The following is a 12,322-nucleotide window of genomic DNA, read 5'->3' as shown; positions in this document are numbered from 1 at the left end:
GCAATAATAAGCAGTTTCTTAGAATTAGGGTGAGAATATAGCCTTATTTACAGGGAAAGACAGCTGTAACATCTTGTGAGGTTCAAAAAATAACTAGTAGCTTGGACAAGAATATGATCTCTAATTTATAAAACTTATGTGGACTAACTTAACATGCAGAGGAAACCTCTGGGAGACAGTGACTGTCTCGGGATTGATGGGATGGTGCAGATTTTTTTTTGTTTGCTTCATTGTATTTCCTAATTTTTCTGTTATATTATGAACACAAGATACTTTTGAAATAGAGCAATAAAGTTTTTAAATTGAAAAAGTTTTCATAAATAAATATATCCAAAATTTAACGACGTCTCTCCCATTTCATGCTTCCCCATCCCGTCCCCATTGCCCTTTTTCTGGCCCAGCCTCCAGGCCTGCAAAGGCGTGGGCTGCGTTCCTCTGCCCACCCTGCCCACCCGCCACCCTCTTGCCCCTGTGCGATGGTAGCTTTGTATGATTCACAGCTCCCCTGTAGGGACCTAAGTTTTGACACCAGAGTTTTTAAACTTCCAGCGCCTGTGCCAGGCCGTGATGTATGTGGACTCCCGCTCACAGGGGTTACAGGCCTTCCTAAGTGGCTGTTTAGGGGCAGAGCTGGAATTCAAATCCGCATGTGTCTGACTCAAAGTCCAAACTGAAGTCCAGTCTGACGGCAACTTTCCAAAGACGGAAGACACATTTTGCAGCGATGGAGGAGCAAGGCTTGGGGGGAATTCCTCCACACCTAGCCACATTCGAACATACGAGCTCTCTGACCCCTGGAGGTGGCTAGGACCTGACACCTACCTCCTCCCAGGTGGAGGTGTCCTGGAAGGGGGCTGGTTGCCTGGAGTTTTGCTAAAATCTGGGACAATAAGATGAAATTAACATAGTATAGGGAGTTGAGAAATTGGTTTTATCCCTAGGTAGCAGTGTGATCTTAAGCAAGTTTATAAACCTCTCTGAGCCTCAGTTTCCCATGGGGCAGAGACCCTAAGGTGGCTGGATAGGGAGATCTCCTATGGGTCATTAATGGGCAAGAAGGCAGGGTTCAAAAAGAGGCCCGAGAATGAGAAGTCGGACTCTGCCAGGCTGCCGGCAGCCCTGGAGGCTGTGCAAGCCCTCTTAAAGGAAGGTGGTGTGGCTCAGTAATGCTGCCTGGGTCCCAGTCTCAGGACAGTCACTTTAATCTGGAAGCACAGAACTGTGAAATGTTCCTGCTGAGAAAGAGACCACCGGGGCTGCCTGGCCCTCCCACCACCCCACTCAGGAATCCTTGTATCAGCACTGACCCATGTTCAACACCCAGAAATGGGTGTGGTGCTGGCAGACTCAAGTGGGTCCCTGGGGGAGGTCTGGGTGGCCGTGAGCAGGCAAGGCCAACAGATGTTGGAAGGGCTGGGACCAGGTTCTAGTCCTGAATCCATGGCTCCCTGTGTTGGTAACCTTGACTTTGAAAGATTTCAGAGGATTCTAGGGAGGGGCCAAGCTCAGCAGCAGGTGAGAGGCTGCAGTTGGGCCAGGGGGGCAAAGTGCTTGGCTCGCTGATCACTGGCTGCCCTCAGCACCTGCTGCCCCAGGTGGATGCGCGTTTCCACATCACAGCCAACGCTGATCTTTAGAATGAGCGATCGGCAGGTCCCACGGCCCTGTTCACTTCTCAAGACCAAGGGAGGGCTGAGCTGGCTGCCCGGCCCGGGAAGTGTGCAGGCACTTATGCAAACCCACCTGACCCAGCGTGGCCAGCTGACCCCACACAGCTGTGTCACTTGAACAAATCTGCACGTGTATTTCTCTGACAGCTTCCCTGTGCCAACTTTGACCAAATGGATGCGTTTCTAAAGGGCCAACATATACTTTGAGTCAATAAATTGAAGGGCTGCTGCTAAGTTTTCAAATGAGTATTTCTTTCCAAACATTCAGATACATTTCAGGTACATTTTGTACAAAGAAATGAAGTACAAATGAAGTCTGAGTTCCCTAAGACTGTGGGTGTAGTAGTCACTGGCAAGTGTTTGTGGCTGAGCCATGCCTCTCTCTGGGACAGTGGCTCTCTGTGGTGTGCTGTCTCATAGACCATGGGGTGGGAGGGCCAGGAGACAGCTATATGCGAGCATGGCTGAAAGCAAATGGCAATACCAGGAAAACAGGTGAAAAAAAAATCAGGCCCTGTTCAGCCCCGGAAGGACCGTGCCCAGGCCCGAGTGGCTGTCCATTCACAAATCACTGAAAAAGCAACAATATTGCTCACTCAAATCAAAACCACAAGGAGATACCACTTCATATCCATCAAAATGGTTACTGTCAAAAAAACGGAAAACAACAAGCGTTGGCAAGGGTGTGGAGAAACTGGGTCCCCTGTGCACTGCTGGTGGGAATGTTAAGTAGAGCGGCCACTGTGGAAACAGAACGGTGGTTCTTCAAAAAGTTAAAAATAGAACTGACATCTGATCCAGTAATTCACTTCTGGATATTTACCCAAAATAACTGAAAACAAGACTTGAACAGATTATTTGTACTCTTATGTTCACAGCACAATTATTCATGATAGTCAAAAGGTTGAAACAAACCAAGTATCCATCAACAGATGAATGGACAAACAAAATGTGGCATACACAATGGAATATCATCCAGCCTTAGAAAGGAAGAGAATTCTGACAGTGTGCTCTGGGTGAGCACTGGAAGTGCTCCGATGTGCTCTGGAAGTGTGCTCTAGATGAGCACACTTGAGCACACTGCGCTAAGTGGAATGAGCCAGACACAAAAAGACAAATACTGTCTGATTTCATTGATACGAGTTAGCTAAAGTAGTCAAATCCATGGGCACAAAAAGTAGAATGGTGGTTGCCAGGGGCTGGGAGGAAGGAAATGAAGTCAGTGTTTAATGCGTGCAGACTTTCATTTTGGGAAGATGAAAACGTTCTGGAGATGGATGATGGTGACGGTTGCACAAAGTGTGGATGTGCTAATGCCACTGATCTATATGCTTAAAAATGATTAAATAGTAAATTTTATGTCATGTATCTTTTACAACAATTTAAAAAACTATTGCCTGGTACACGCTAAGCTAGGACAGGGTGCCAGGGAGCACATGAGAGAGGCTCCAAACCCAGTGTTGTAGGGACAGGGGTCTGGAAACGGTTTCTGGAGAAAGTGAACTGAGAAGATGAGGGTGGGGAGGGGGCGGCTGAGGAAGAGAGACACAGCGCATGGCTGTGGGGTGGCACAGGTGGGGTGGCACACTCCACAAAGTGAAGTTCAGAGTGCACACAAATACGCCAGGGTGAGGACTGGCCGCTCCGGGAGGGCTTGCGTGTCCTGGGAAGGGACCCGGAGTGTATCGTAGGGAAAATCCCAGCAGGAGGAAGCTCCTGAGGGGCAGCGCAGTGACACAGTGGAGGGGCTAAGAGCAGTTTTCAAGGCCCACAGGTCGGGTGGGGAGCTGAGCCCCTGTGAGCGGCTGAGGAGGTTGAACAGAAGAGGCTGCTGGGGCGTGGCTGGAGGGGCAGGGAGCGCTGGCCGGCTGGGGGCTGGCCTGGCTGGGGAACGCACAGCCCAGAGGGTATGCGTGCAGGACGCACGGGCCAGGCTGCTGGAGGAGAGCAGGGGCAGGAGAAACACCCCTGAGGAAACAAAGGGCCAGAGAATGTGCGTTTCTTTTGCCAGTGCTAGCTCTTGATTTTGCTGATTCTCATTCTACTAAATTCACATTTATTAGAATACTGATGCTGACTTGGCTGGCAAAATCCTTTTTTGTGGGACATTTAATGGTCATCAAAGACTGCAGGACTGCTGACTGGCTTGTTAAGTGTTCACAGGGCCCGCTGCGCTGGTAAACCAATGCCACAGACACTCTCGTGCAGTTTCACCTAGTAAAGTGTCCTGGAGGCAAAACTTGCTGGAGATTGTTTAACTGTTGCGCCAACGTTAAGAATGTCCAGTTACATGTCAGAAACTGCCTTTATTAAACAATGCGTATTTAACAAATAATCAATTGGCCCCAATTACATCCACGTCTACTGAGTTCCTCTTTGCCTGTTCTGCCTTCCAAATTGATTCAAGGTCTCCCAGCAAACTCTCTTTTCCTTATGCCAAACCCATTCCGGATCAAGCTCTAATGCATGTAAAAAGGGAACAGCTGTTAAAGGCAATCCCAGAGGCCTCTGCCCTCAGAGAAGTTCCCGCAGGCAGCCAGGTGGCACAGGGCAAGGCGGAGGGTAGGGCCGTGAACGGGACCCGCCACTCCCTGGCCTCGTGTGGGGACAGGTGTTTGTGTCAGAGTCAGACGTGGTGGAGGCTTCCCCAAAACTCAAGCCTGGGCTCCCCTGGCAGTAGGTGGCCCTGGCCAGCTCACTCTGGTGAGTGTGGAGTCTTCTAGAATTTAGAAAGTCAGGCTCTTCTCTTGACATTAAAAGCACAGGGATAGGTGGATCCAGGGCGCAGGAGGAATGGGAAGAAAAGAGCTTGCACCCGGCGCATCCCATGGGCAGCCTGCGATCCAGGGACACTGACGTTAGACAGCCCCTGGCAGACAGAACTGGGGCTTGGCTTTCTTTGCTCTCCCCCACCACTCCCCTCCCTGGAGCAGGGACCCCAATTTTGTCAGGAGCTGGGGTCCGTGTGATGGAAGACGCAGCAACTTCTCACCCGGCTCCGCTCCCTTTAGCTTAGGGACGCTCACCCCCTTCCTCCTCAGAGGCTGCTGGCTCCGGCCTTCCCACCGTGTCAAATCCTGTGGTGAGGTCAGAGAAACGCCTGCCTTTTCTCACCACAGCCTCTGGAGGCCGCCTGCCTCCATCTCGCGGGGTCTGGGGGAAGGAGGGGCGCCTATGCGTTAGCCGGACGTCAGTCTGTTTCTCATCTTCCCCAAGGCAGGCTTCTGGAAGGCTCAAGTTCATCAGAGTACATTCTTTTTCCCACAGGACACCAGAGGCCTGGCTCTGCCAGTTTTCACAGGGCTGTGAAATGCTAACTAGAAACAGGCCGGGACCTCTCCCCTCCTCAGCTCCCCCTGCCCCACCCCACTGGCACGTGAGTCAACCCTCTGATTCATCCCACTATTTATTTATTTATTAATTTTAATTTTAATTTAATTTAATTTTCTTGAGGCAGAGTCTCACTCTGTTGCCCGGGCTAGAGTGCCACGGCATCAGCCTAGCTCACAGCAACCTCAAACTCCTGGGCTCAAGCAATCCTCCTGCCTTAGCCTCCCGAGTAGCTGGGACTAACGGCATGCACCACCATGCCCGGCTAATTTTTTCTATATATTTTTAGTTGATCAATTAATTTCTTTCTATTTTTTAGTAGACACGGGGGGGGGGGTCTCACTCTTGCTCAGGCTGGTTTCGAACTCCTGACCTTGAGCAATTCACCTGGCCTCCCAGAGTGCTAGGATTACAGATGTGAGCCACTGTGCCTGGCCTCATCCCACAATTTAAATAAGCAGAATTTCATTTCTAATTTCTGGGGTCCCTCAGCTGGTTTGGAAATGTAAGTGACTCTTGTCAGGAAGGTCCACCTCCCCAGAGTGGCCACACACTGAGGTGGGGCAGACCTGGGGCAGACCAAGGTCTGGCCATTCAGTCGCTCAAGGCCACACATTCCAGGGCGCCTTCCCACCCCTCAGGGTGGCCAGGCTGAGTCTGGCTGGAAGGCTGCTGAGAGTGTAATAAGAGGTCTCTGCAAGGAGGTCTGGAGCTGGGGCAGAAAGAGCACCCTAGAAGGATCTAGCAACATGAGAAGGCCATGGCAAGTGGGACTTCCCTTTGGCTAGTCATTCTGTAGAGCAGAGAGGAGAATTCTGCCAGGAAAGAAGATGGCAGTGAATTCACTCTCCTTCAAGTCATTCCTCTTGAGAGCCACCCATTCCCTCCAGGCTCAGAAGAGGACAGGGATGTCATCTGGGAGCTTATGAGTGAGTAGGGTCCAACGGGGAAGAGGTTAGCAAGCCTCAAACCTCAGAAGCAATCCATAAAAGAACAACAGAGAAAGGCAGGGGTGCTTCCAGAGAACTTTCTGGAACATCCAAGGTGCCAAGCCCTCGAGCTATCAGCACAAGTCCTGGAACCTCATTCAGAATGTTCCACTATGAAGGATTTATTTCCTCATCCTCCTAAATTCGGCTACTCTACAGTTCTTCCCGAAACTCCCGGCTACACCCACTGGCAGGCCTGGAACAGGCTGTCCCGAATTCACTGGTGACTTGAGATCTCAAAGTCATTTGTAAATTGAGTTGTTTGCAAATCAGAAATGATTGGGTTCTCAGTGGAATCCACAAAGCCTAGTTAATTCATAATGCTCCTCTAATAATACGTGCTCTATTCCAACTAAGCTAAGCCTCCATTTATAAAATGATTTCTATGGGCAAATGCATTCTGAGTTTCATCTTGGGAAACAGGAAAACATAATCTTTTGCCCCAGCAGAAAGAAAGAGAGTCAGGGCTGACAGTCTGGGGTACATCATGGGGCAGTGGAAGAAATTCACACCTTGAAGCCAGACAGACCAGGTTCATTCTTGGCTCTGCTCACTAGTCAGGGGCCTCTCTGAACCTCAGTTGCTTCATCTTCAAAACAGATATAATAATACCTACCTTGCAATATTCTTATGAGAATTAAAAATAATGAGGATATTGTAACCTGGGACATAGCGATCATACAATAAGATAAATGTTCATCCAAAGAGGTGAATAACTGTGAGAAACTCACATGGATAAGGGGAATGGCAGAAGCTTGGAGACAATGTTGCCGAGGCTATTAAGAACTGGGGCACTTAGTCCAGAAACTGGAGACCAGTAAGATCACTGCTGATCACCAGCAACAAATGGATTATGATAGAGTAGTCGAGGGGCAAGTGGGTGTGCTCCGATAGATTTATATCTGTACAGGGACAGGATGAGCTCCGATGAATGGAAGGAGGGAATAATTCCTGTTCCCCATGCTCAAGACTGGGTTTCCATGACTAGTTCTGAGGCTGAGGCTTGATATCCCTTCCCACACTGCCACTCTGGCACTAGAAGGGCCCGGGGGGAAATGCCCACCTGTATGGAGGAGGCTGAGTTGTGAGTGAGCAGGCTGTGAGAGGGCAGGCTCACCAAGTGCGCCCGGCAAGGCTGGGTGTAACACTGCTGGCCAGGGGCTTTCTCCCCCACTGCCCACGCCCCCTCACCCCCTCACATGCCCCAGCACTCTGAGCAACACCTGGCTTGGCTCATCATCAAAGCTGGTTCTTTAGTGGATGGAAGGAAGGAAGACATACCTGAGGGAGCAGGATGCAGCTCAGAGCCATTTAATTTTAATATTTGAAGAGCCGTGAGCTTAATTAGCATGCCTCCATTGGATGTGAGGCAGAATGCATTGTTCATAGACTTACTCAGTAGGCTGATGAGGAGTTCTTTGAAGGAAAAAAAAAGCTGTTAGCTGAGCCAACATGAGTTCATCAAAAGCCAGTCATGCCAAAGCAACCTCATTGTTAACGGGGCTCCTAAACCAGCAGGAAGCTGTAACATGGTGTTAATGGGTTGGAAGAGGCCCTTTGACAAAGCCTGTCATGATATCTTGCTGTACAAGGTGGGGACATGTGGCTGGAGGGTCCTCAGCGGAAGAACTGGCTCAAAGCACGTCTTGCTGGGGTGCTGAGGGGCCAGTATCACCCGGAAAGAAGGCTGCCCTAAGTGTACCACTCAGACTCCAGTGAAAGCAGGGAAACTGCTCACCACAAACTTGTGAATGACATGAAGTTGGGAGGAATGGTTGATTAGACAGTCCAAGGCTAAAAATCCAAAATCAGATCCAGGGTTACAGGGAGAGGCTCCAACCAAGGAGAATGATTCCTATGGGGATAAAACATGAAGCTTTACTATAATGTCAAAGAATTCAGCTAGTCAGCAGTTGGAAGGATGAGACCTGGCTTTTAAAAATTTACGAGGACAAGTCTCTGGTGTTTTGAACACAAGTTCACAATTCAGCCTGCACTGACGAAGACCCTGAGATCCAGAAAGGAACCTCTCTCTGTCTTCTTCTCAGGGAGATGAACCTGAGGGCACCATGCTCGGCCAGGCAGCCAGGGCCCCCAAAGGGCCTGAAGCCTCATTTCAGGAGGGAGGCAGAGTGCAGGAAGGGAAGCGAAGACTCTGGGGTCCTGTGATGGCATTTCTGCAGCCGTGGCCTGACCGGCAGGTTCTGGGTGGTTCTAGAAGGCAGACCTGGGAGCCATGGAGTAGAGCATAGGAGGGCAGAATTCAGGGAAATCTAAGAAAAGAGAGAGAAGAGTGGGAGAAAAGGAGAGGCCAGTGGGCACGGCAGAGATCTTGAGCACTGTCTAGTCCAGGGGTTGGCAAACCACAATCTGTGGGCTAAATTCAGTTCCCAGCCTGTTGCTGTCAATAAATTTTATGGGAGCACAGTCACACTCACTTGCTTATCTATTGGTAACGGAACTTTTGTGCTACTACAGCAGAGTTGAATAGTTTCCACAGAGACCTTTCAGTCTGAAAGCCTGAAATATTTACTACCTAGCCCTTCATGGAAAATGTTTGTTGATTCCTGGTCTAGTCCCATGGTTTTCAAACAGTTCAGCCATCAAATCTTACTGCAACCAATGGTTCTAGAAAAGCACAAAGTATGAAACAGACAAACGCAGAGCTTTGTCATCAAATTGTAGGAGCAGGGGTGGGGGCATGGAGCTGTGCTGCTCAGACCTCTCCTCACTGCAGCCCTGGGCCAGAAAGAGGCCAGGAAGGGGCTCTCCAAAACATTCTAGAGCATCAGCCAGCCCCCTTAGGTGACCACTGTGGTCCTGGTTTGTGAATTACTCCTCTGTCAAGCTGACTTTCCTTTGCTTTTTCCTCCCTTTAGATTTTTGAGCTTCATATCCTCTCTGACTAAAGCCAATCAGAGCTCTGAATTCTGAAAAGTCCTTTCTTTCCTGTGACAAAGAAGATGGCCCGTCAGTCTCCCACCTCCTGGTGGGAGCACAGTGCCCTAACGTGCCAGTGGTTACCGTTTCAAGCCTTTGAGCCACAGGAGGTATCTGGGCACACAGCCAGTAGCTTTGGGGAGCCCAAGGCCTCTCTTGTAGGGAAGATGCATGGTTTCTTCAAACCACATCCCCAGCGGGACGGGGCTGGCACCCTGTTTCTGTGGGGCTATCCCTCACTCCTCAACAGGGTTCCCAGGGTGCCCAAAGCCACTGGTGTTATGACCAGCCTTCCTTTCCTCCCTGGCTGCTAACTCCCAAGGAGACCTCCCCTGCCATAGGTGGGCCCCGACGCATGGTCTGCAGCCTTCCCGGAGATGCACTGTCCTGGAAGAGCAGGATGCAGCCTGCCTCCCGGATCTCCCGGCCCAAGCAGGCCTGTCATGTCAGCCTCATTCCCACGCAAGGGAAATGAGTAGACTAGCCTTGTTACCAAGGGAAGGGCTGGTGTGGGAGGGGGAGCCACACTCAGGTCCCCACCAGGCCTGGGATGGAGAGCCAGCAGAACAAGGGGTCCAGGCCGGCCAAAGGGGGGTGTGACCTGCCCACAGAACAGATGTCAAAAGGGCCTGACCGATCAACTTCTTTCATAGCACTGCTCAGCCTTTGGAGACTGCCACACCGTCGCCACGGAGTTCCGCCAGCTTCCGGCCCTCGCGCTTTCCCTGGCCTTCCCTGGACCTCTGCACAGCGGCTCAGTGTTTGCTGCCATTTCTCCATGTTTGCTTCTATTCTTTCCTACGCTGCACATTTAAAAACTGTTCCGCATCAAATCTCATTAAATTTTGTTCTGCTCATCTGTTCAGGGCTGTTTTTCTCTCAGTTAAATTCACAACACACGTATTATTTATTTGTTTTCTCTTTCTTTTCAGGTTAAATAGATCCATCGGCCAGGTTGTGCAACTCCCACCTGGACTGGCCGCCCAGTCGCTCCCTCCACCACCAACACACACACTGTTTCTCCTCGCCCCTCACAGGCGCCCACCCCGTCCTCCAGCCACCTCCCACCTCCCGCCTCCCCCGCACACGCACCAACCACCCTCCATAACCCACGCCCCACACGCCGCCCCCGCACACGCACCCCAGCTCCCCAGCCCACCCGGGCTTTCCACTCACCCACCTCCCACCCCAGTGCTTCTCATCCCCCATGTCTCCACATGTCTACCCCCTCCACATCCACACACATCCTCACACACCCAACTTCCCACACAGAGACACACCTCCCTCACACACACACACAATTACCCCACTAACACACTCCCGCCATCCTTCACAGGATGTGCCCTTCACTCCCCGCCAGGGCTCTTCAGCACGAGGCTGGGTGCTACCCACAGAGCTGCCCCGAGTTCACTGTTCTGAGCGGTTCCTCAGGTCGAAAAACCCTGTGTGGCTCCTGGGGTTCAGAAATTCTGCTCTGGGAATTGGGGTGCTGCAGGTTCCCCCCTGAGCCCATGGAGGAAGGGACGCGGCCACTCGGGACTCCAAGGGTTCCAGACCTCTTTTCAGGGTGGGGGGCCCTTGATGAGTGAGCACGGGTGGGGGCTGGCAACTTCATGAATAAAGGGCTGGAGAGTGGCTCTTCCTTTTCTTTTCTGGACTGCTCCAAAAATACACTCCCCATCCCTCCTCCCTTCAGCCTCCAGGAAGCTTCCTGCCTGCGGCATCCATTGTCTGCATGTGGGCAGACTTCCCCCTGGACCGGGCAGGACCTTTCCCGGTTACACCTAGCCCTGCCAGACGAGGGTTTCCGAAGCCCCTTCTCTTATCTCCCGGGAGAACTGGTCTCACGGTGGCCTGTTTCCCATCTCAGAAAACCTCTGCGCCTACCAGAAGTGGTCTTGGAGGCTTTGGCTAGGTAGCTCGTCTTTTCTCTAGAGGCGCCAGGGCACATTTCTGGTCCCCACTGACATTTAGAAAATCTAAACATCCATAAATGTCTCCATGGCCTTTTTAAAATTAGCAATTAGTCGCTAAAGGTCTCCGTGATTCCCACAATGTTCAGCCCTTCCTTAATTTTTTTTCCCTAAAACACATAGTTACTCTTCATTTCCCATGTTCATTTCTGGAGCAGCTTCACTTCACGGGGAAGAACGGACACGTGCTAATAGGTCTGGGGCCATTCCTTACGAGTAACAGATTTCAAATACCACAACAAGGGCAGGCAAATAGAAATTTACTGAATAGCTAACATGAGCCAAGCACTTTATTTATATGATTTCATTTTAATTTTACTCTCCGAACATGCTGAAAGTGAAAGTGGTATTGCTCCCATTTTATAGGCAAGGAAACTGAGGTTCAGAAAGGTGAAGTGGCTTACCAAACGAGACTTAGCAAGTCTTGTCTGAGCTGGGATTCGAATGCCAAAGTCCATTCCCTACCTGTCACACCAGGCTGCACCAACATGAGGATCAGGGCGCAACAACAACCTAAGCTTCCCCCGAGAGAAATCCCACAGACTCACATGGGGGATGCAGCAGGGACCATGCCACGGGAGGGACCCTGCTCAGGGCACAGCAGAGGCCAGTGGTGAGGACCAGACAGAATCTACCTTCAGATACCCCCAGGCTGCCCAACCCATAGCCAAGAGCTGCCGGACTCTGGCTCTTTACAGGAAGGAAGGAGCTTTCTCACTTGGGATCTGGAGGATCTACTGCTTTCCTCGACATCATGGGTATTGTCCCCACCACCATGGGGAAAAAGAGCCACCACTTAATGATTCCTGAATATGCCAGCACTGGGCTAAATTTCAAACATGCATCTTCTCAGCCCTGGCAATCCTACGGGGAGGGTCTGTTATAGACCTTCAGGGATGAACCCAGACTCAGGGCAGGGAGGAAGTGGCCCAAGGCCAGGCCATTAGGAAGCCTCAGTGCCCAGGTTCAGACTGAGGACAGGCTGGTTCCTGAAGATGATTCGGATTCACATCACCATTGACGGTGGTGCAGCTGATGAACCACATTTGTTCCTGCCGACCTAGCATATTTCAAAACTAAAGTTTCCAAAGGAATACATCTGATGTACGAGTCACATTTCAAGCTTTTCCCATGAAGTGAGACTTTATGAATATTTTTGTTCGCGCATGTTAGCACAGCACAGTCTCGCCCTGTACTGGTACCCAGTGTGCAGCCCCAGCAAGATCCCATGGACGAGGCTCCTGGGCCAAAGTCCTCCCATCCCACCCCTGGCACCGGGAAGATGTCCCAAAGGTAGCTCAGCTCTGAGCACTTCCAGCCGTTGCTCCAATTCAGGCCAGACCAAGGGAGACTGCTATGCCCTACTGCTGCAATTCAAATTTGCACAAATAAAATGGGCAACAGCCATAAAACAGTCCAC

The 12,322-nt window shown here is 50.9% G+C and overlaps 1 protein-coding gene across 1 annotated transcript in view; it reads right to left on the bottom strand.

The window, feature by feature from the left end:
• The window catches only part of SLCO2A1 (solute carrier organic anion transporter family member 2A1), a 79,082-nt gene that overhangs the window by 21,867 nt on the left and 44,893 nt on the right, over positions 1 to 12,322 (bottom strand). The gene's annotated exons all lie outside the window — the stretch shown is intronic.

The sequence above is a fragment of the Microcebus murinus genome, chromosome 1 (assembly GCF_040939455.1).
Source record: "Microcebus murinus isolate Inina chromosome 1, M.murinus_Inina_mat1.0, whole genome shotgun sequence".
In the NCBI taxonomy this organism is placed as follows: Eukaryota; Metazoa; Chordata; class Mammalia; order Primates; family Cheirogaleidae; genus Microcebus; species Microcebus murinus.
Note: the sequence above shows the minus strand (reverse complement) of the source record. Positions and strands in the feature narration are given on the sequence as shown.